Genomic DNA, 26304 nt, shown 5'->3' on the forward strand with positions numbered 1-26304 from the left:
AAAGCTAATGTAAATTATCTTATGTGGTTTTCAATTTCTATTTAACAAATATAATTTACTGTATTTTGATTCTTAGAATTCTGACTGCAGGGTGTGCCTGCCTTGTGACCCTGACCAGTTCATCGTGCCTCTCATACTGCTTTCTGGCCTGTTATATGGGGTTAGGGGGCTTCCCCCTGGCTCAGTGGTAAATAATCCACGTGCAATGTAGAAGATACAAGAGACATGGGTCTGATCCCTGGGTAAGGAAGATCCCCTGGAGGAGGAAATGGCCACCCACTTCAATATTCTTGCCTGAAAAATTCCATGGACAGAGGTACCTGGTGGGGTATAGTCCACAGGCCCACACAAAGTCAGTCATGACTAAATGACTAAGCATGCATGTGTATGCAGATTGGAACACCTGACATTAGAGTGCTATGAAGATTGAATGGTACAAACTGCATCTGTTTATTCTATCCTATCTAAGAACATAGATATGTAATAAAAGGATATAAGCTTTACATACTGTGAATTCACTACTGTGAGACAGTAAAATTATGATGAGACATATATCATTTCTTATGGCAGAGTAGTATCTTAGAGGTGAAATTACTATATCTTGTTATTTTGCCATATATTTCTTTATACAAATGACCCCAAATTAATTTATATGACAGAATTGTGGCACAAGAGACTTTGTGCAATAAACTATAAATCTCGGATTGCTTTTCAGAAGTATGTTTGGATGCAGTTGAATATAACTAATGCATGGAGCTTTCTGCTTCTATATGAAATATTAGTCTAAATTCACCAACATCACATGATACTAGCAAGAAAACAAACAAGGAATAAATTTATGCTTGGAGGAACAGTGAACAAACTAATATTGGCTTTTGCAAAGCAGTCACCAAATACCCTACATTTATATCATGCCTTTGGTGTCTCATCACACATCATGAAGCTTATTAGGAAGAAAACACACATACATCTGGAAATAAGCAAAAACAAGAAAGCTTCACTGTACTTGAAAGCTAACTATTCTCATTTGTAATATATTTAAAATACTGATCTTCTGAATCCCAATTTTTTTAAAATTTTTTATTGATGGATAATTGTTTTACAGAATTTTGTGGTTTTCCGTCATACATCAATAAGAATCAGCCATGCAAGAATATACAACAGAGAAAAGACAATCTCTTTAACAAGTGGTGCTGGGAAAACTGGTCAACCACTTGTAAAAGAATGAAACTAGAACACTTTCTAATACCATACACAAAAATAAACTCAAAATGGATTAAAGATCTAAATGTAAGAACAGAAACTATCAAACTCCTAGAGGAGAACATAGGCAAAACACTCTCTGATATAAATCATAGCAGGATCCTCTATGATCCACCTCCCAGAGTAATGGAAATAAAAGCAAAAATAAACAAATGGGACCTAATTAAACTTAAAAGCTTTTGCACAACAAAGGAAACTATAAGCAGAAGTGAAAAGACAGCCTTCAGAATGGGAGAAAATAATAGCAAATGAAGCAACTGACAATTAATCTCAAAAATATACAAGCAACTCCTGCAGCTCAATTCCAGGAAAATAAGTGACTCAATGAAAAAATGGACCAAAGAACTAAACAGACATTTCTCCAAAGAAGACATACAGATGGCTAACAAAGACATGAAAAGATGCTCAACATCACTCATTATCAGAGAAATGCAAATCAAAACCACAAGGAGGTACCATCTCATGCCAGTCAGAATGGCTGCTATCCAAAAGTCTACAAACAATAAATGCTGGAGAGGGTGTGGAGAAAAGGGAACCCTCTTACACTGTTGGTGGGAATGCAAACTAGTACAGCCGCTATGGAGAACAGTGTGGAGATTCCTTAAAAAACTGGAAATAGGACTGCCATATGACACAGCAATCCCACTGCTGGGCATACACACCAAGGAAACCAGAATTGAAAGAGACACATGTACCCCAATGTTCATCACAACACTGTTTATAATAGCCAGGGCACGGAAGCAACCTAGATGACCATTGGCAGACGAATGGATAAGAAAGCTGTGGTACATATACACAATGGAATATTACTCAGCTATTAAAAGGAATACATTTGAATCGGTTCTAATGAGGTGGATGAAACTGGAGCCTATTATACAGAGCGAGGTAAGTCAGAAAGAAAAACACCAATATAGTATATTAATGCATACATATGGAATTTAGAAAGATGGTAACGATGACCCTATATGCAAGACAGCAAAAGAGACACAGATGGAAAGAACAGACTTTTGGACTCTGTGGGAGGAGGTGAGGGTGGGATAATGTGAGAGAATAGCATTGAAACATATATATTATTGTATGCGAAATAGATCACCAGTCCAGATTCGATGAATGAGACAGGATGCTCAGGGCTGGTCCACTGGGATGACCCTGAGGGATGGGATGGGGAGGGAGGTGGGAGGGGGGCTCAGGATGGGGAATACAAGTACACCCATGGCTGATTCATATGAATGAATGTATGGCAAAAACCACCACAATATTGTAAAGTAATTAGCCTCCAATTAAAATAAATTTTAAAGAAAAAAAAAAGAAAGAAAGACACTACCATAGGTACACCCATGTTACCTCCTCCCCGTCTCCCTAGCCATCCCACCCTTCAGCCTGTCACAGAGCCCCTGTTTGAGTTCCCTGAGTCATATAGCAAATTCCCATTGGCTATCTGTTTGCCTATGGTATTGTAAATATAGCATCCCTCTACTATTTGCCAGATACTAAGAAAGGCTTTTACTTGCATTGCATCACTGAATTTTCAAATATGCAGAAACTGAGACTTCAGATGCACTAAGACACCTGGGACAAAACTGAGGAAAGGGAGAGTCAAGTTTCCTACAACAATGCCCAACAAAGAACACGTGCCATCTTTCACTGTGGTGTATGGACTTTGATTAGGCAGTCTTGTTTTCAGCTATTAGCGATCACAAAACTTGCATCTCAATATTCTTACACTGAAAAGGTACAATACCATAGACAGTATATACATGCTCTATTGAGCAATAAAGTTTACTGCTTCAGTGGTGTATCAAATATTCAATTATTATGCCATTTAGTAAATGGTGATCTATAAAATAAAACATTTTGGAAGTCGTTACATGGTAAGAAAAAGTGGAAAAGAAAATCAGACAGAAAAACCTGTTATTTTAACAGTACCAAATTCAAATTGTAAATCTTAGACTAGTCTACTAGATAGAATGCAAAGAAGTCAATTTATTTTCTATTCTACAAAGGAACCACCTTTTGAGTCATCATTTATTACTAATATGTACTTGAGTTAATAATATAAAACTAGCAGGATTAAAAATGAATTATTAGTCCCCTGTGCATCTCTTTTAACAGTCATTAATTGAGGTATTGATTTACAAATGTGTTTCCCCCATGAATTTATTGGAATTTTATAGGAAATTTTACCTTTCAACTCTTGATCTTATGATGGCTGAATAGAATTTACATTATCAACTCTGGAAATCTAAAACCTTGAAATTTTTGTTTAATAGAAAAAATAATAATAGGAAAAGTCTAGACTTCACAGCAAAGTAAGGGAAAGGGAGATGAAAATTGTTGTAGCTTAAGTCAGGTACTAGAAGGGTCAAAGGTCATGAAACTCAGAATAAAGCAGCAGTGGTGCCAGGAAGCTATCACCAATTTTGGGTGTATTTTACATTTTGTGTTTTTACAGAAAACCCTATTTGGTTTATGAAATGACTGGATCCTATTGGCTTATAACTTCATGTATTTCTTGGACTCTTTCATGTTGCATGGAGGAAGCAAAGCATCCTTAGATTATGAATTCCAGAATTCCTGGTGCTCTAAAATCACAGGCTCTAATCAATTGACATATGGCTTGCTGAGCTATTACTACATCCTACAGAATGCTCCCTTTCTATAAGAATTCCTAGATGATATCCATAAGGTCAACTTATATTTTTTATTCCATGTTGGCCTTGTTCATGTCCTTTTGAGTATGTAACTGTTTCCTGGACACTGCCTCCTCTTATATCTTACCTCTTCCCATATAATCAATATTTCAGAGTTTTATTTCATACCATTGCTATTGCATCCAGTCTTCTCTTATTTAGGGGAAGTGAGTTATTGTAGTCCTCATTTGTGAGCTGCATCAACATTTTGCTTGAACAAAGTTACCTCCCATCTCTTCAGGGAGTATACATACTTTTCCTTCAAGTGTCTTATTATCTCTTTAGCATTGTATATAATTATCACCATTATTTCTTCTGCAGATATTAACTGTGGTATCATAATAGTTAAAAATAATTTCCTTATTTCTAAGCACAGTCCAACCCTACCTCATCTTCCAAAAAGAAGTTAGAACTTTGGAGTTCCTTCTTTTAAGGAGAGAGGAGCATGACAACAGAAAATGGAAACTATTTGTTGATCTCTGCATGTATATTTCCAAAAGTTTATACCTTTAGACATATTATGTGAGTTATTTAAGGCCAAAGAACATTGGGGCAGATAAATTGTATCTGAGGAAAAATCATGATGAGTAAAAAGAGTAGTAATGAGAACAGAGAATTAGATGGGATTTGTAGGATGTAATGCAATGCTTTCCTGGTTGTATGCTTGGAGACATATTAGAGATGTGGAATCTGTGAACAAAGGTGTCTTTACTCTATATGCAGGGTTAGAGATACAGGAAGGCAATATTGTGGAAGGGACATTTGAGTGAATGATTGGATCTGTAGTGTGTATTCATTTACAGCTTACATGTATCAATAAATACCTAAGGGGGCAGATTTTCCCTGCTCAAACATACTCATAGCCTTGAATCTACATGCACTGTTAGGATTTTGTCATAATTCCAAGGAAAACAGGGAAAACAGCATAAAAATAATCAAGATCATGCTCTTCTTTCCTGATAAAATAGGTTCAAAACATAAGTTGAGTTATGCTGTAGTAATAGTTGTATATGTAATGTTTTCCTCTCTCTCAGACACACACACACACACACATGCACATACACACAAATATGAACCTGTTGAAGACACAAGTTACATCTTAATCATGTTGTGTTTATTTATCTGATTTCATCAATAAATGAATCAGAAATGATAAATTGACTTATCAGTTGAGAACAGTCTTCCATAATATGATGTTATATATTATTTGGAAACACCTTAGTAGGTTTCACTTGTCCCTTACCTCCAGTCTCTGAGCTGTAAAGCAATTCTTGAATGTATAGTTAACAGCTTCAGCACTTGATTTCCAATAGTGCAATAAAATAAAATACTGCTAATATTCTGAGTCACCTTCCTGGTAATGCTTTAGTGACATCACTGATAAAATTTAGAAAAGACTAAAAATATTTGCATCTATAAGGGAGATTTAGAAATATATATAACTATTATAAATTAAATATATTTTTAGAAATGTAGTTTTGCTACTAAGCATTGATAAAAATTATGTTTTAATTTTTTATAAACTTAACTATGATTTTCTATAACCTCAGTGAGATGAAAAGTTTAGTAATAGTTGATGGTTCATAGAAGTTCAGAGGATAATTATTAAAACATGCTTTGAACTTAAAATAGCTATTGAACTTTACATTTTAAGTGGTGTTATAAATTATAAGCTGATCTGACTTTTTTTTTTTTTTTTTTGGCTCTACACTAAATCCTTAACCTACGTGTGATGGAGGCTTTGACTAGAACAATCTTAAATAGCATTGAAGCTGTCTTACAGAATGTCTAATTCCCACAGGAGCTCAATGCAATTTTAGCAGTACAATGTGAAGTGCCACTGTCCCTCTTTAAAAAAAAAAAAAAGTAGGACATTACTGTGACCCTCTGTGGTACTTTATTTTAACTTGACCTTTTGTCAGAAGTATTCCACACTTCTGTTTCTCTTTAATAGCCTTAGGTTATGTCTAGGATAAGTTGGCCTAATTAAAGCAAATAAGAACAATAGCAGTTCTATTTTACTGAAGCTCCCACCTTTTCCACAATTTAAGGAATAATTTTTCTTTTTCTACTGTCCTACTAGACCACACTTACTTATGTTGATAATTATTATTTATAAAAATTCAAAAGATGTTTATAATAAAATTTAAAAGTTATTAAATATTTTCTTCTGGAGTTGTTTACCTTACAAAAAAGTAAGCTGGTATCATGTGTAACTGGAATTAAATGAGGTGAATTACATTTTTTTAAAAACCATGGTTTATAGCAAAGAGATTTTACTTATGATAATCACAATCAAAATGATAGCCACAATCAGATGCTAGGAAAAATAGAGTGGATCATTTTTCATTACAGTGAAAATGTATTAATATCTGCTAGTTACTCCTGATTCTACAGAGCTCTATGAGAATGATGAAAAAAAAAATATTTTAAAACAGTTTTACTTTATAGTGACAACATGAGTATGAAATGTCAATGAAGAATATAATATATAAAAAATCAACCACTGAATTATCTGATATAGACAGTATAAATATTGACTGAAATGTTTAAACCAATTCAGCTAAGTGTAGATCAGATGAGATTTGAAGCAAAGGTTGAAAGATGGATAGGATCAGAATAGACAAATGGAAAGAAGAGAACATTTTAGGTGAGGATAATGAAAGATCAAAAGCAGTAATTCAGATAAGAGCAAGATTGACTTAAGGTATGTGAAGTGAAATTATGAAAGACTTTCAAAACCATGAGAAAAAAATATTGACTTAAAAAGGTAATGACGTAAAACAAGATGGCAGAGGAATAGTTGGATGTGGAGTACATCTCTCTCCACAGATACATCAGGAATACATCTTTGTACACAAAAGTGTTTGCAAAACACCAGCTGAGAGTGGACAGGAGTAGCTGACCATCAGAAAACAATATGTAGAAACACGCAAAACTCGGCAGGATAAAGGAAATAGAGGAAAAAACAAAAAACACACACAAAAAAAACACAGGAGTGATAATAAGACTGGAACAGCCCTTAATGGTATGAGGGAACTGAAGCGGGAGTCTGAGCCCCACACTGGGACAGTTGTCTGGGGCAGAGGAGAAACACTGAAGGCTGAAAGTGAAGCCACTGATCTGTGACAGACTAAATGAAATAAGAATCGGACAGTCCTTGCTGCAGCCATATGTAAGCTGGACATGGAGGCAGGTCCCCAGTGGCTGGGAGCTAGAATGTAGGGATTGTAGAACAATCCCAGAATGAGAGCTGCTGCTGACTGCAGAGAGATGAACTGAGGAGACGTAAGGGAGGACATTGTGGTGGGAAATGCCTACGGAGGAAAGGCAGGAAGTCATGGAAACAAGGCGAAACTGCTAAGTCATGCATAGGAGGTGAAGCCATAACTGTAGCCTCTCTCTCCCCACACGCCAGCATCAGCAGCTGAACTGAAAGACTGGCCCACCAAGCGCCTGACTCACCAAACTACAGAGTAGGACCCACCCAGGGGGCCTCTTTAAGTGCCTGATGGGCCAGTCTACAGAGCAGGACCCGGTCAGGGGGCCCCTCTTTGTGCCTGATGCACTGAACAACAGAGAAGGGCCCCCAGCAAGGGAGCCCTCTGGGTGCCTGAATGGGCAGAGCTATAGAGAAAGACTAGCCAAAAAGGCCTTCTGATCACCGGCTACCAGAGGCTTGAAAAAAGACTCTGATAGGGCCATATCTCCTGGGGTGCAGGCAGTCTGTGTCCCTGCACACTTGACACTGTCAGGGTACCTGCAACCCAAGCAGCTGAACCAGTTTCATGCCCAACCCTCACTGGGGAAGAACTGCCATAGGCAAAAAGCCTTGTGTCTATGCCTGTGGGGAAGCTTCAGTCATGCCCAATACTTTGCAACCCTGTGGACTGCGGCCTGCCAGGCTTCTCTGTCTGTGGGATTCTCCAGGCAACAATACTGGAGTGTATTGGCCAATAGTGGTTGGCTTACTCTTTGAGAACACTTTATTTCCTGCTGCTCTAGTTGCCAACTTCCCTGAGTTCCTGGTGCTGCCAGAACCCCTGCAAGCCAAATAGCTACCACCCCCACACCTGGCCCTCACTGGGGCAGACCGAAGTCCTCCAGGGCAGCCACAGGAGAAAACCACAGTGGATGACCCAGATGCAGAGGTGGAAATAAAACCACAATTGAAACCCAGAGACAGTGTGAGTAAAAAGAAGACTCAAAACCTTCAGACCAGCTGTACAAGCTGCAGATTAAAGCCACATGGTCATCTAGGAAGACTCTGTGTCTATGGGATATATAAAAGGACATTAAGAGCTCCCACAAAAGAAAACACAATAGTTCTGATAGCTGTGGACACTGGAGGTGAGGATATACAGGAGCAGGACCAGAGTCTGAGTTGCCCTACAGCAGGTACAGAGACCAGTGCAGTGTTAGAGAGCATCCCAGGAAGGCAAGGTGGACTGTGACTCCCAGAGAGGGAAAGGACACTGATAGCAGTGACTCAAGAAAAATATTTATTATTCTTTTATTTTGACTTGTTCTGTAGTTTCTTTTGGACTTTCTTTCTTTCTTTCTTTTCTTTCCTTTTTTCACCCCTCTGTTGTAGTTGTTGATTTTATTAGCACTATGGAATCTAATTAAGCCTTTGAGTTTATTTTCCTGTATTTTCTTGTCTCTCATACATTTAAATTGCTGTTATAAACCTCTGCCACTACACTGGCCTTTTGCAGCTCTGTGGAGCTTTTCTTTTCTTTTTTTGCCTTCTCCTTTTTTCCCCTCTTTTTTAAATTTTAATTTTTAAGTTTTTTAAACTTATTGCTATGTTTTTATACATTTATTCCTTTGCTTTTCCTAGTGTTCTTTTCCTCTTGCAGTTATTCTTTAATATATACAATTCTTCTTTGTCTATCTCTATTTAACTTTGAATACCTAATCTTTCTTTCTCTAATTTCTTTTTCTCACCTTATTTGATGGTTTTGTTTTCATTGCTCTATTCCACAGTTGACACCTTGCTTTAGTTTTTTTGTTTTGTTTTGTTTTTGTTTTTGTTTTTTCCAGTTGTCCTTTAGTTAGTTTTGTTCTTAACTGGTGGATATCATTTTTGGTTTCCTTTGTTTGCTGGGTCAATCTAGTCTACTTTATTTTTGTTGGACTGATTTGATTTTGCTTGTGGGTGTACACGTACATGTATATATTCCATTATTTTAAATACGATTTGACTGATTTTGTAACTGCCATTTGTATGGAGTTCATCTTTGATTTCTCATTTTCCAGTATTTGTTTTAATCTCACTTAGTGACATAACAAACCACCTGTGGAATCTGTTCCTGGCCAGAGGTCAAGAAACCCTGAGCCTTCACAGAGGCAACACTGACTCCAAGACCCTACAGTACCAGAGAACGTCTAACCCTGCTGCTGCTGCTGCTAAGTCGCTTCAGTCATGTCCAACTCTGTGCGACCCCATAGGTGGCAGTCCACCAGGCTCCGCCGTCCCTGGGATTCTCCAGGTAAGAACACTGGAGTGGGGTACGTCTAACCCTAGGGAGTATCAAATAGTGAGAACTCCCACAAAGGAAACCGCTTGAAGCCTCAGCATCACCCAACTACCAGTAGCAACCTGTGCAGGGCACCTCATCCAAACAACAAATAAGACAAAAATATAAACCAAATACTTAGCAGACAAGATTACCACCTCACTCAACCCTACCCATCAGAGAAAAAAAAAAACTCAACACAAATCTCATGCTATATGGAGTTTACACTAATCACTGGACCAAACCTGGGAGGGCACAAATCAAAAGAAAGAAAGAATTCAACCTTGAAGCTTGGGTAAAGGAGACCTAAAACACAATAAGTTAAAAAAAAAAAAAAAAAGATAAGGAAAGGCAGAGAAATACTGCAAATAAGGAACAAACTTGAAAAACAGAAGTCCAAATAAATGAAGAGGACATAGGCAAACTACCTGAAAATGAATTCAGAATAATGATAGTAAAGATGATCAAAAACCTTGAAAAGAGAATGAAGAAAAATGCAAGAATCAATTAACAAAGACCTAGAAGAATTAAAAAACAAACATACAAAAGCAAACAACATAATTACTGAAATTAAAAATACTCTAGAAGGAATCAATACCAGAATATCTGAAGCAAAGAATAGGCCAGTGAGCTGGAAGCTAAAATTGTGGAAATAAATGCCAAAGAGTAAAAATTAAAAGAACTGAGGATAGTCTCAGAGATATCTTCTAAAATATTAAATTCACCAACATTCTAATTACAGGGGCCCCAGAAGAAGAGGAAAAGAAAGAGTATGAAACAATTTTTGAAGAGGTTACCATTGAAAATTTCCCCAACATGGAAAAGGAAATAGTCAATCAAGTCCAAGAAGCACAAAGAGTCCCATTCAAGATAAGCCCAAGGAGAAACAAACCACGACACATACTAATCAAAATAACAAAGATTAAACACAAAGAAAGAATATTAAAAGCTGCAAGGGAAAAGCAACAAGTAACATACAAGGGGAACTCCTTATGTTTAACAGCTGGTCTTTCAGCAGAAACTCTGTAGGCCAGAAGGGAATGGCAGGATATATTTAAAGTACCAAAAGGGAATAAATCTTCAGCCAAGATTACTGTATCCGGCAAGGATCTCATTCAAAACTGATAGAGAAATCAAAAGCTTTTCAGACAAGCAATAGTTAATAGAACTCAGAACCACCAAACCAGCTTCACAACAAATGTGAAAGGAACTTGTACAGTCAGGAAGTACAAGAGAAGAAAAAATCTACAAAAACAAACCCCCAAAATTAAGAAAATGGCAATAAGAACATTATATATATATATATATACTTTTATATACTCTAACTGTAAATGGAGGTAAATGCTCCAATCAAAAGACAGGCTGAATAGATACAAAAGCAAGACTAGTTTATATGCTGTCCACAAGAAACCCACTTCAGACCTAAAGACATAGACTGAAAGTGAGAGGATGGAAAATATATTCCATGTAAATGGAAAGCAAAAAAAAGCTGCGGTACCAATCCTCATATCAGACAAGTTATACCTTAAAATAAATAATATTATAAGAGATAAGGAAGGACACTACATAATGATCAAGGGATCAGTCCAAGAGGAAAGTGAAAGTGAAGTCATGTCCAACTATTTGTGACCCCGTGGACCCACCAGGCTCCTCCATCCATGGGATTCTCCAGGCAAGAATACTGGAGTGGGTTGCCATTTCCTTCTCCAGGGGATCTTCTTGACCTAGGGATTGAACACAGGTCTCTCACATTTCAGGCAGACACTTTAATCTCTGAGCCACCAGGGAAGCCCAGTCCAAGAGGAAGACATAGCTGTACATAAGAAAAATACTAACAGACATAAAAGGAGAAATTGACAGTAACACAACAATAATTGGAGACTTTAACACCCCACATGCAACAATGGACAGATCATCAAAACTGAAAATTAATAAGGGAACACAAGTCTTAAATGATACATTAGACAAGATGGATCTCATTAATATCTTCAGGATATTCCATCCAAATGCAACAGAATACACCTTCTCAAGTGCACATGGAGCATTCTCCAGGATACATCACATCTTGGGTCACAAATAAAATCTCAGTAAATTTGAGAAACTTGAAATTGTGTTAAATATCTTTTCTAACCACAATGCTACAAGACTAGATATCAATTACAAAAAAAAAAAAAAAAAACTTTAAAATGCACAAACAAGTGGAGATTAAACAATAAATTTCTAAATAATGAACAGGTTACTGAAGAGATCAAAAAAGGAAATTAAAAAATTCATAGAAACAAATAAAAAAATATGACAGCTCAAAACCTATGAATGCAGCAAAAGCCGTTCTTAGAGGGAAGTTTATAGCAATAAAATCCTACTTCAAGAAACAAGAAAAACATTGAATAGACAATCTAACTTTACACTTAAAACAACTGGAGAAAGAAGTACAAAAAGACACCAAAATTAGCAGAAAGAAATAAATCAAAGATCATTGCAGAGATAAATGAAAAAGAATAAAAGAAACAATAGTGAAGATTAATAAAACTAAAGGCTGGTTCTTTGAGAAGATAAACGAAATTGATGAACCTTAAGCCAGGCTCATCAAAAAAAAAAAGAGAGAGAGAGAGACAAGAATCAAATCAACAAAATTAGAAATGAAAAAGGAGAGGTTCCAAAAAAAGAAAAAGGAGAGATTACAACCGACAATGCAGAAATACAAAGGAATATACGAGTCTATTATGAACAACTATATGGCAATGAGGAGACTCTTGAGAGTCCCTTGGACTGAAAGGATATCCAATCAGTCCATCCTGAAGGAGATCAGTCCTGTGTGTTCATTGGAAGGACTGATGCTGAAGCTGAAACTCCAATACTTTGGCTACCTCATGAGAAGAGTTGACTCATTGGAAAAGACCCTGATGCTGGGAGGGATTGGGGGCAGGAGGAGAAGGGGACGACAGAGGATGAGATGGTTGGATGGCATCACTGATTCGATGGACATGAGTTTGAGTAAACTCCGGGAGTTTGTGATGGACAGGGAGGCCTGGCATGCTGCGATTCATGGGGTTGCAAAGATTCGGACACGGCTGAGGAACTGAACTGAACTGAACTGATATGGCAATAAAATGGATAGCCTGGAAGAAATGGACAGATTCTTAGAAAAGTTCAATCTTTCAAGACTGAACCAGGAAGAAATAAAAATTATGAACAACTCAATTGCAAGCACTGAAATGGAAACTGTGACCAAAAATCTCCCAAAACAAAAAAACCAAGGACCAGATGGCTACACAGGTGAATTCTATTAAACATTTGGAGAAGAGCTAATGCTTATCCTCTAAAACTGTTTCAAAAAATTTCAGAGGAAGGAACACTTCCAAACTCATTCTATGTGGCCACCATCACCCTGATGCTAGCTAAGACCAAAGACAACACAAAAAAAGAAAATTACAGGTCAATATCATTGATGAACATAGATGCAAAAATCAACAAAATTTTAGAAAATAGAATTCAACAACACATTAAAAAGCTTATGTTATCACGAGGTCTTATCTGACTCTTTTTTTACTCCATGGGCTGTAGTCTGCCAGGCTGCTCTGTCGATGGGATTTCCAAGGCAAGAATACTGGAGTGAGTTGGCATTTCCTCCTCCAGGGGATCTTCCCAACCCAGGGATTGAACAGGCTTCTCTCGCATTGGCAGAGGGATTCTTATCCACTGAGCCACCTGGAAAGCCATAAAAAGCTTATACACCATGGTAAAGCTGGATTTATTCCAGGGATGTAAATATTCTTCAATACATAAAAATTAATCAATATGATGCACAATATTAAAACTAAAGGATAAAAGCCATATGATAATCTCAATAAATGCAGAAAAACCCTTTAACAAAATTCAGCACCCATTTATGTTTAAAATTATTCAGAAAATGGGCATAGAAAAAGCCTACCTCAACATAGTAAAGGCCATGTATGATAATCCCACGATAAACATTATTCTCAATGGTGAAAAAACTGAAAACATTCCCCCTAAGATGAGGAAGAAGACAAGGATGTTCAGTCTCACCACTGTTTTCAAAATAGTTTTGGAAGACTGCTTAACTACAGCAGTAAGAGAATAAAAATAAAATAATGCAGACTGGAAAAGAAGTAAAGTTCCCACTGTACAGAGATGACATGATATTATACGTAGAAAACGCTAAAGATACTATCAAAAAATTACTAGACCTAGTCAGTGAATTTAGCAAAGTACAGGATACAAAATCAATGCACAGAAATCACTTGCATGCCTATATACTAACAATGAAAAATCAGAAAGAGAAATTAAGAAATGAATCCCATTCACCATTGCAACAAAAAGAATAAAATATCTTGGAATAAACCTACCCAAGGAGACAAAAGAACAGTACACATAAAATTATGTGACACTGATGAAAGAAATCAAAGACAACATAAACATATGGAAAAATATTTCATGTTCTTGGATAGGGAGAATCAATATTGTGAAAATGACTATACTACCAAATGCAATCTACAGATTCAATGTGATCACTATCAAATTACCATGGGCATTTTTCATAGAACTAGAACAAAAAATTTAACAATTCATATGGAAACACAAAAGACCCCATATAGACAAAGCAGTCTTGAAAAACAATGGAGCTGGAGGAATCAGTCTTCCTGAATTCAGATTATACTACAAAGCTACAGTAATCAGGAAACTATGGTACTGGCACAAAAAAAGAAGTATAATAGAACAAGATAGAAAGCCCAGAAATAAACTCATGCACCCATGGGTACCTTATTTTTGACAAAGGAGGCAAGAATATACAATGGGGCAAAGACAGCCTCTTCAGTAAGTGGTGCTGGAAAAAACTGGACATCTACATGTAAAATAATGGAACTAGAACACTTCCTAATACTACATACAAAGATAAACACAAAATGGATTAAAGAGCTAAATATAAGACAGAGGCTATAAAACTCTTAGAAGAAAACATAGGCAGAACACTCAATGACATAAATCAATGCAAGATCCTCTATGACCCATCTCCTAGAATAACTGAAATAAAGACAAAATTAAAAGTGGTCCTGATTAAACTTAAAAGCTTTTGCACAGCAAAAGAAAACTATAAGCAAGGTGAAAAGACAACCTCCAGGATGGGAGGAAAAAAACCAGCAAGTGAAACAACTGACAAAGGACTGATTTCCAGAAAATACAAGCAGTTCATATAACTCATACCCAAAAAACAAACAACCCAATCAAAAAGTGGGGAAATGACTTAAACAAACATTTCTCCAGAGACGACATACAGATGGCTAACAAACACATGAAAAGATGCTCAATATTGCTTATTATTAGAGAAATGCAAATCAAAACTAAATGAGATATCACATTACACCAGTCAGAATCAGTTCAGTTCAGTTCAGTTCAGTTCAGTCACTCAGTCGTGTCTGCCTCTTTGCAAACCCATGGATTGCAGCACACCAGGTTTCCCTGTCCAACATCAACCCCAGGAGCCTGTTCAAACTCGTGCACATCTAACCATCTCATCCTCTATCATCACCTTCTCCTGTCTTCAATCTTTCCCAACATCAGGGTCTTAACAATGAGTCAGTTCTCTGCACCAGGTGGCTAAATTATTGGAGTTTCAGCTTCAACATCAGTCCTTCCAAAGAATATTCAGGCCTGATTTTCTTTAGGATTGACTGGATCAAACTCCTTGCAGTCCAAGGGACTCTCAAGAGTCTTCTCCAACACCACAGTTCGAAAGCATCAATTCTTCAGTGCTTGGTTTTCCTTATAGTCCAATTCTCATATCCATATATGATATGAGATATGGCGTGTAATGGTACCTCATTGTGGTTTTGATTTTCATTTCTCTGATAATGAGTGATGTTTAGCATCTTTTCATGTGTTTGTCAGCCATCTGTATGTCTTCTTTGGAGAAATGTATGGTTAGTTCTTTGGCCCATTTTTTGATTGGGTCTTTCATATTTCTGGAATTGAGCTGCAGGAGTTGCTTCTATGTTTTTGAGATTAATCCTTTGTTGCTTCATTTGCTATTAGTTTCTCTCATTCTGAAGGCTGTCTTTTCACCTTGCTTATAGGTTCCTTTGTTGTGCAAAAGCTTTTAAGATTAATTAGGTCTCATTTGTTTATTTTCATTTTTATTTCCAATGTTCTGGGAGGTAGGTCATAGAGGATCCTGCTGTGATTTATGTTGGAGAGTGTTTTGCCTATGTTCTCCTCTAGGAGTTTTATAGTTTCTGGTCTTACATTTAGATATTTAATCTATTTTGAGTTTATTTTTGTGTATGGTGTTAGAAAGTGTTCTAATTTCATTCATTTCCAAGTTGTTGACCAGTTTTCCCAGCACCACTTGTTAAAGAGGTTGTCTTTTTTCCATTGTATATCCTTGCCTCCTTTGTCGAAGATAAGGTGTCCATAGGTACGTGGATTTATCTCTGGGCTTTCAGTTCTGTTCCATTGATCTTTATTTCTGTCTTTGTGCCAGTACCATACTGTCTTGATGACTGTGGCTTTGTAGTAGAGCCTGAAGTTAGGCTAATTTCCATACAAATTATGAAATTATTTGTTCTAGTTCTCTGAAGAATACCGTTGGGAGCTTGATAGGGATTCCATTGAATCTATAGATTGCTTTGGGTAGTATACTCATTTTCACAATATTGATTCTTCCAATCCATGAACACGATATATTTCTCCATCTATTTGTATCCTCTTTGATTTCTTTCATCAGTGTTTTATAGTTTTCTATGTATAGGTCTTTTGTTTCTTTAGGTAGATATATTCCTAAGTATTTTATCCTTTTTGTTGCAATGGTGAATGGTAATGTTTCCTTAATTTCTCTTTCTGTTTTCTCATTGTTAGTGTATAAGAATGCAAGGGATTTCTCTGTGTTAATTTTATATCCTGCAACATTACTATATTCATTGATTAGCTCTAGTAATTTTCTGGTAGAGACTTTAGGGTTTTCTATGTAGAGGATCATGTCATCTGCAAACGGTGAGAGTTTCACTTCTTCTTTTCCTATCTGGATTCCTTTTATTTCTTTTTCTGCTCTGATTGCTGTGGCCAAAACTTCCAAAACTATGTTGAATAGTAGTGGTAAGAGTGGGCACCCTTGTCTTGTTCCTGATTTCAGGGGAAATGCTTTCTGTTTTTCATCATTGAGGGTAATGCTTGCTGTGGGTTTGTCATATATAGCTTTTATTATGTTGAGGTATGTTCCTTCTATTCCTGTTTTCTGTAGAGTTTTAATCATAAATGGATGTTGAATTTTGTCAAAGGCTTTTTCTGCATCTATTGAGATAATCATATGGTTTTTATTTTTCAATTTGTCAATGTGGTGTATTACATTGATTGATCTGTGGATATTAAAGAATCTTTGCATCCCTGGGATAAAGCCCACTTGGTCATGATGTATGATCTTTTTAATATGCTGTTGGATTCTGTTTGCTAGAATGTCATTAAGGATTTTTTGCATCTATGTTCATCAGTGATATTGGCCTGTGGTTTTTGTTTGTGTGTGTGTGTGTGGCATCTTTGGTTTTGGAATTAGGGTGATGGTGGCCTTACAGAATGAGTTTGGAAGTTTGCCTTCTTCAATTTTCTGGAAGAGTTTGAGTAAGATAGGTATTATCTCTTCTCTAAATTTTTGGTAGAACTCAACTATGAAGCCATGTGGTCCTGGGCTTTTGTTTGCTGGAAGATTTCTGATTACAGTTTCGATTTCTGTGCTTGTGATGGGTCTCTTAAGATCTATTTCTTCTTGGTTCAGTTTTGGAAAGTTATACTTTTCTAGGAATTTGTCCATTTCTTCCAAGTTGTCCATTTTATTGTCATAGAGCTGCTGGTAGTAGTCTCTTATGATCCTTTGTATTTCAGAGTTGTCTGTTGTGATCTCTCCATTTTCATATCTAATTTTGTTGATTTGGTTCTTCTCCCTTTGTTTCTTGATGAGTCTGGCTAACGGTTGGTCAATTTGTTTATCTTTTCAAAAAACCAGCTTTTAGATTTGTTGATTTTGGCTATGGTCTCTTTTGTTTCTTTTCCATTTATTTCTGCCCTATTTTTTTTTTTAATATTTCTTTCCTTTTACTAACCCTGGGGTTCTTCATTTCTTCCTTCTCTAGTTGCTTTAAGTGTAGAGTTAAGTTATTTTTTAAATTTTTTTTCTTGTTTCTTGAGGTAAACCTGTAATGCTATGAACCTTCCCCTTAGCACTGCTTTTACAGTGTCTGATAGGTTTTGGGTTGTTTTGTTTTCATTTTCATTCATTTCTATGCATATTTTGATTTCCTTTTTGATTTCTTGCATGATTTGTTGGTTATTCAGAAGCGTGTTATTTAGCCTCCATATGTTTGAATTTTTAATTTTTTTTCCTGTAATTGATATCTAATCTTACTGCATTGTGGTCAGAAAAGATGACTGGAATGATTTCTTTTTTTTTTTTTTTTTTTTTAATTTACCAAGGCTAGATTTATGGCCCAGAATGTGATCTATTCTAGAGAAGGTTCTGTGTGCACTTGAGAAAAAGGTGAACTTTATTCTTTTGGGGTGAAATGTCCTCTAGATATTAGTTAGGTCTAGCTGGTCCATGGTTTCATTTAAAATTTGTGTTTCCTTATTAACTTTCTGTTTAGTTGATCTATCCATAGGTGTGAGTGGGGTACTAAAGTCTCCCACTTTTACTGTGTTATTGTTAATTTCCTCTTTCATACTCGTTAGCATTTGCCTTACATATTGCAGTGTTCCGATGTTGGGTGCCTATATATTTATAATTGTTATATCTTCTTGGATTGATCCTTTGATCATTATGCACTGTCTTTCTTTGTCTCTTTTCACAGCCTTTATTTTAAAGTCTATTTTATCTGATATGAGTATTGCGACTCATGCTTTCTTTTGGTCTCCATTTGCGTGAAATATTTTTTCCAGCCCTTCCCTTTCAGTCTGTATGTGTCCCTTGTTTTGAGGTGGGTCTCTTGTAGACAGCATATATAGGGGTCTTGTTTCTGTATCCCTTCAACCAGTCTTTGTCTTTTCGTTGGGGCATTCAACCCATTTACATTTAAGGTAATTATTCATAGGTATGGTCCCGTTGCCATTTACTTTGTTGTTTTGGGTTTGCGTTTATACAACCTTTCTGTGTTTCCTGTCTAGAGAAGATCCTTTAACATTTGTTGAAGAGCTGGTTTGGTGGTGCTGAATTCTCTCAGCTTTTGCTTGTCTGTAAAGCTTTTGAATTCTCCTTCATATCTGAATGAGATCCTTGCTGGGTACAGTAATCTGGGTTGTAGGTTATTCTCTTTCATTACTTTAAGTATATCCTGCCATTCCCTTCTGGCCTGAAGAGTTTCTATTGATAGATCAGCTGTTATCCTTATGGGAATCCCTTTTTGTGTTATTTGTTGTTTCTCCCTTGGTGCTTCTAATATTTGTTCTTTGTGTTTGATCTTTGTTAATTTAACTAATATGTGTCTTGGGGTTTTTTTCCTTTGTTTTATCTTGTTTGGGACTGTCTGGGTTTCTTGGATTTGTGTGACTATTTCCTTCCCCATTTTGGGGAAGTTTTCAGCTATTATCTCCTCGAGTATTTTCTCATGGCCTTTCTTTTGTCTTCCTCTTCTGGGACTCCTATGATTCGAATGTTGGGGCATTTCACATTGTTCCAGTGGTCCCTGAGGTTATCCAAATTTCTTTTTATTCTTTTTTCTTTTTTCCTCTCTGCTTCATTTATTTCCACCATTTTACCTTCTACCTCACTTATCCTATCTTCTGCCTCCATTATTCTACTGTTGCTTCCCTCCAGAGTGTTTTTTATCTCATTTATTGCATTATTCATTTTTAGTTGACTCATTTTTATTTCTTCTAGGTCCTTGTTAAACATTTCTTGCATCTTCCCAATCCTTGTCTCCAGGCTCTTTATCTGTAACTCCATTTTGTTTTCAATATTTTTGATCATTTTTATTATCATTATTCTAAATTATTTTTCAGGTAGATTCCCTATCCTCCTCTTTTGTTTGGCTTGGTGGACATTTTTCATGTTCCTTTACCTGTTGGATATTTCTCTGCATTTTCATCTTGTTTAAATTGCTGTGTTTGGAGTGGCCTTTCTGTATTCTGGTGGTCTGTGGTTCCTTTTTATTGTGAAGGTTTCTCCCAGTGGGTGGGGTTGGACGATTGGCTTGTCAAGGTTTCTTGGTTAGGGAAGCTTGTGTCAGTGTTCTGGTGCATGGAACTGGATTTCTTCTCTCTGGAGTGTATTGGAGTGTCCAGTAGTGAGTTTTGAGACGGGTCTATGTGTTTGGTGTGACTTTGGGCAGCCTGTATGTTGATGCTCGGGGTTATGTCCCTGCATTGCAGGAGAATTTGCATGGTATAACTTTCTCTGGAACTTATTAGCTCTTGGGTGGTGGTTGGTTTCAGTGTAGGTATGGAGGCTTTTGGATGGTCTCTTATTACTTAATGTTCCCTGTAGTCAGGAGTTCTCTGGTGTTCTCAGGTTTTGGGCTTAAGTCTCTTGCCTCTGGATTTCAGTCTTATTCTTCCAGTAGCCTCAAGACTTCTCCAACTATACAGAACTGATAATAAAACTTCTAGGTTAATGGTGAAAAGATTCTCCATGGTGAGGGACACCCAGAGATGTTCACAGAGTTACATTAAGAAGAGGAGAGGGAGGAAGGAGATAGAGATAAACAAGGGGAGAAAAAGGGGGTTCAAGAGGAGAGAGACAGATCTAGGCAGTACTCTGTTCCCTAAGTGTTCTCCCTAGCCCAGAACACCCACAGAGATTCACAGAATTGGATTGAGAAGAGAAGGGGGAGGGAGGAATAGAGGTGATCTGGGGGAGAAAAGGGAGAGTCAAAAGGGGGAGAGAGTAATCATCACACTCCTGAGTAAAAATGGGTACTGAATATTGTATTCTTAAATGTCCAAAATTGATATCAAATACTGAAAAACAAAGGTTAAAAACCTAGAGTAGAGGTTAGACTCTTAAAAATACAATATTAAAAAAACACACAAAAATTTTATATATATGAAATTCACTTTAAAAATAGGATCTATTTTTTGCAAAGTTATAGTAAAGTGAAAATGAAAATTAAGAAGTAATAGAGGACTTTAAAAGAAAATAAAAGAAAAATTTAAAAAAAGAAAAATAATTTTTAATTACAAAATAGTAAAAATATATGAAAATGAAAATTAAGGAGTAAGAGAGGCATAAAAGGACTTTAAAATAAAAGAAAAATTTTAAAAAAGAAAAAAAAATTAATTAAAAAATAGTAAAAATATATGAAAATGAAAATTAAGGAACAATAGAGGAGTAATAGAGGACTTTAAAAGAAAATAAAAGAAAATGAAAATTAAGAAGTAATAGAGGAGTAATAGGGAATTTTAAAAGAAAGTAAAAGAAAAAATAATTAAAAAAAGAAAAAAAATTTAAATTAAAAAAATATATATATATCTAGGAATTTCTCTGGAGCTGTTGCGGGCAGTGTGGGTCCGGTTCAGTTTCAGATAGCTCCTCGTTCCAGCTTACATTTCTCAATATCTATAGGCCCCTTCTGGGGTAATAGGTGTTAACTACAGGTATTTTAATCTGTTGCACCTGTCACTTCTGAAGTGGTTCCCTTTGTTTATTTGGCTTCTGTTTGCTGGCCTCTTCAGTGTATGATTTCCACCCTGACACAAGCGGGCGGAGGTGGTCTCTTATTTAGGTTCACTTGTTCAGTCGTGCTGCGGGGCAGGAGGGGCACTGCAGACAAATATCACTGGCATGTGTGGGGAGCACTCGCAGTGTTCTGGCCACACTGGGTTTGCCCCCGCTCACGGAGTGTGTGCTTTCCCCGTCCACACTGCTCAGGCTCCAGGCTGCTCTACAGGGAGTGGGCCCTGAGTTGTGTTCAGTTCCAGTTTTTGGGTACTCCACAAAATCGCAGACTCAGTTGGGCCTGCATTTTGTGCCTTCCCCGGCCTTAGCAGCTCAGGCAGCCAGGAGCTTCCTGGGCGCACTCTCCCAGGTGTGGTGCACCTTCTCCCCTCCGTGGTCCCAGCCTCAGTTTCAGCCCGTGCTGGTTGGGTGTGCCTTGTGTCTGTTCTGGGGAGCTGGTCTCTAGCTGCAACCCTCCCTCTGGATGTCAACTATCCAGAATCTCAGGAAGTCTTTGGTTAGAAACTGGAAGCCTGTTTGCAGTTTGGTAGGGGATGCCATCTCTGGGGCTGAGTTTGCCCCTTCCCCTCCCCCCTGTCCCTTGCCTCTGGCAGGGGATGGGCCAGTCCACAACCTGCTAGTTAGATTGCCCCCTGAGATTTGAAAACTTGCTCCAGACCCGCCAGTGAGAGGGTTTCCTGGTGTTTGGAAACTTCCTCTATTAGGACTCCCTTCCCGGGATGGGTCTCTGTCCCTAACTCTTTTGTCTCTCTTTTTATCTTTCATATTTTGTCCTACCTCCTTTCAAAGACAATGGGCTGCTTTTCTGGGTGCCTGATGTCCTCTGCTAGTGATCAGAAGTTGTTTTGTGCAGTTTGCTCAGCGTTCAAATGTTCTTTCAATGAATGTGTAGGGGATAAAGTGGTCTCCCCGTTCTATTTCTCCACCATCTTAACTCCTATATCTATTTATTGTTTTCCTAGTTATTGTTGTTGTTTGGTCACTCTGTTGTGTCCGACTCTGTGAGACCCCATGGACTGCAGCACAACAGACTTCCCTGTCCATCACCATCTCCCAGATCTTGCTGAAATTCATGTTCATTGAGTCGGTGATGCCATCTAACTATCTCATTTTCTGTCCTCCCCTTCTCCTCCTGCCTTCAATCTTTCCCAGCATCAGGGTCTTTGCCAAAGAGCAAGCACTTCGTATCTCATGGCCAAAGTATTGGAGCTTCAGCATCAGTCCCTCCAATGAATATTCAGGATTGGTTTCCTTTAGGATTGACTGGTTTGATCTCCTTGCAGTCCAAGGGACTCTCAAGAGTCTTCTCTAACACCACAGTTCAAAAGCATCAATTCTTTGGCATTCAGCTTTCTTTATGGTACAGCTCTCACATACAAACATGACTACTGGAAAAGCAATAACTTTGTCTATATGAACTTTGTTGGCAAAGCAATGTCTCTCCTTTTTAATATGCTATCTAAGTTTGCCATATCTTTCTTCCAAGGAGCAGGCATTTTTTAATTTCATGGCTGCAGTTACCATGTGCAGTGATTTTGGAGCCCAAGAAAATAAAGTCTGTCACTCTTTCCATTGTTTCCCCATCTATTTACCATGAAGTGATGAGACCTGATGCAGTGATCTTAGTTTTTTGACTCTTGAGCCAACTTTTTCACCCTCCTCTTTCACCTTCATCAAGAGGTTCTTTAGCTCCTCCTCAATTTCTGCCATAAGGGTGGTGTCATCTGCATATCTGAGGTTATTGATATCTCTCCTGGCAATGTTGATTCCAGCTTGTGCTTCATACAGCCAGACATTTCAGATGACATACTCTGCATATAAGTTAAATAAGCAGGCTAGTTATGGCCTTTATTTTTCTATTTATTTGACACTATATTGTTAATATTTTCTTAATTGACATTAAGAAATTATGTATCTGTCCAGTTCAATCACTCAGCTATGTGTAACTCTGTGTGAGCCCATAGTCTGCAGCACATCAGGTACCTTGTCCAGCACCAACTCCCAGAGCTTGTTCAAACTCATGTCCATCAAAGTTGGTGATGCCATCCAGCCATATCATCCTCTTTCATTTCTTTCTCCTCTTGCCTTCAATCTTTCCCAGCATCAGGGTCTTTTCAAAATGAGTCAGTTCTTCACATCAGGTGGTCAAAGTGTTGGAGCTTCAGCTTCAGCATCAGTCCTTCCAATGAATATTCAGGACTGATGGGTTTGACTGGTTGGATCTCTTTGCAGTCTAAGGGACTCTCAAGAGTCTTCTCCAACATCACAGTTCAAAAACATCAATTTTGGGGGGCCAACTTTCTTTACAGTCCAACTCTCACATCCATTCATGACTACTGGAAAAACCATAGATTTGACTATATGGACCTTTGTAGACAAAGTAATATTTTTGCTTTTTAAAATGTTGACTGAAAGGTTGGTCATAGCTTTTCTTCCAAGGAGCCAGCATCTTTAATTTCATGGCTGCAGTCACCATCTGCAGTTATTTTAGAGCCCCCAAGAATAAAGTTTGTCACTCTTTCCATTGTTTCCATCTGTTTACCATGAATGGATGGAGTGGATGCCATGATCCTAGTTTTCTGAATGTTGAGTTTTAAGCCAGCTTTGTCATTCTCCTCTTTCACTTTCTTCAAGAGGTTCTTTACTTCCTCTTCCCTTTCTGCCATAGGGTGGTGTCGTTTGCTTATCTGAGGTTATTGATATTTTTCCCACCAATCTGATTCCAGCTTGTGCTTTATCCAGCCCAGCATTTTGCATGATGTACTCTGCATGTAAGTTAAAACAGCAGAGTGACAAATATACAGCTTTGAGGTACTCTTTGCCCAATTTGGAACCAGATCATTGTTGCAAGTCTGTTTCTAACTGTTGCTTCTTCACCTACGTACAGATTTCTCAGGAGGCAAGTAAGGTGGTCTGGTTTCACCATCTTTTTAAGAATTTTCCACAATTTGCTGTGATCCATACAGTCAAAGACTTTAAGCATAATCAATGAATGAGAATTATATGTTTTTCTGAAATTCTCTAGGTATTTCTATTATCCAGTGGATGTTGGCAATTTTATCTCTGATTTCTCTGTCCTTTCTAAATCCAGATTGAACATCTGGAAGTATTATTGAAGCCTAGAATTTTGATCATTACTTTGCTAGTGTGTGAGATCAGTGCAATTGTGTGGTAGTTTGAACCTTCTTTGGCATTACCTTTCTTTAGGGTTAAAATGAAAGCTGACCTTTTCCATTCTATACATATATGCATTACAAAAAGGGTATAAAAATATTGGTAAATACCAATTTTAAAATTAAAAGTACTTTTTAACAAGAGAGTTTTACATTAAAAGAGATTTACAATTCCAGAAATTAGATGGTACAAAAATAAAAAGAATCAACTAAAGCAAAAATAAAAATTATATATCCCAAAAAAGTGCATACATTAGTTATCTAAACTGTTCTCACAGTTTGGATAAAATTCTGAGGCTCACATAAGTTATGTGGTTTCTCTTTTATGGCCAACTGATGGAGGATTGAGGACTTAGTCTTCTACATTTTAAGTAAAATGGTCTTTTATGACATATTGTTTTTATTTTGTTTCCCATTCAATTTTGTACGGACTTGCATGTTTCCTAAATGCTATATAGTACTATATCTAATGCAATCAGTTAGTGAATTTTCCCCTGGTTAAGTAAGATACATATTATATCTTTATGTGACATGCATATACATATCACTTTGAACTCCCAGCCACTCCACTTTCCAAGATGTCCCAGGAATATGGGAAATTCAGGGTACGTTGAGCCATTAAATAAGACTCATGCAACAAATAAAATAGTATTGGAAAATGCTAAAATGCTGTATATGAAAATAGAGCAACTATTTTCATTATTGATAAAGAAAAATATGCCAATTATTGGGTGTGAGGTTTGCCATGTGAGTCAAATCCAACAGACTTGGATTTGAATTCTGACTCATCTTCTTAATTGTTTTACACTGGGTCATTACTTGATTTTATGTTGTTCTCTATGTTTATCTGTAAAATTGGAATATTAATGCCTCCTTGCAGGGTACCTGTAAAGAGATCAAGTGAGATAACGTATCTCACTAGTATAGAAACTTGGTAGATGCAGAACAAATTGAGTAGGTTGTTATTGTGTGCGTCTTGGAACAGTTCAGATATTTCTTTCAACCTCTCCCACAGGTCAAACATCATATCTCTTTTCTCCATTCCTTCTTGGCTCAAATTCCTTGATCATGAAAATTTGTGATTACATTATGTCTTATATTTGAGAAAATCACTTGGCTACGATAGCTATTTTTTGCTATACAGAGCTATATTTGCTCTGTATTTTCATATACAGAGCAAAAGAGACCTACAATGGCATATGTGCTGACAGGGGAAGAGGAGTTGGATTTAGCTGTTTCATAACCTCTGGGTCATTCAACTCCATGTGGTCCTTCAGTATTCTAATAGTCTATGATTTGCTAAATTCAGCATATTTCAGTGCAATTATTTCCAATACTCAAAGCTATTTTTCCATTTTGTTTCTTGATACATTTTTTTCAAAATACCTTTCAAAAGGTTAGGACATATTCTAAGAGCATTCCCAGATGACTATTACTTTTTCAATTTTCTTGTTGCAGTTTACAAAAGAAAGAAAGAAAGAAATCCTCTGGAATTCTGCTTTAAAATTGAGAAATATATTGTCTGAGAGAGGAGTTTGATGTATATTTTCTAATTTTTCACTCCATGTGCTTCTGTCAATCAATAAGTTTTGTGATTATATTTTTTTATGTTGAAGTTCTTGAAATATGCATGAGATTTAATAAATATAATAGTTCTAATTGTAAATCCTTTATTTACATTTTTAAATAATGTTTAGTTTAAAATATATTTAACTTCACTAATGTCTTTATTTAAAAAGATATATATATATATGTATATATATATAAAGTGACATGAAATATAAATTGTAACTTTAGTGAAAATACATCCTTATCCTTGAGTTATTTTCCATATGATATTATGTTCATAAACTAGGACATTGCTGATCAAAAATTTAAATTGGCAGGGCAGGTATCCATCTGAGAATACCACATTTTTCCTAACCTTTGCCTTGAAAATCAATAAACATTTTTAGTCCACATTCACCACATTCTGAACCTCC

Source organism: Odocoileus virginianus, chromosome 8 (assembly GCF_023699985.2).
Source record: "Odocoileus virginianus isolate 20LAN1187 ecotype Illinois chromosome 8, Ovbor_1.2, whole genome shotgun sequence".
Lineage (NCBI taxonomy): Eukaryota > Metazoa > Chordata > Mammalia > Artiodactyla > Cervidae > Odocoileus > Odocoileus virginianus.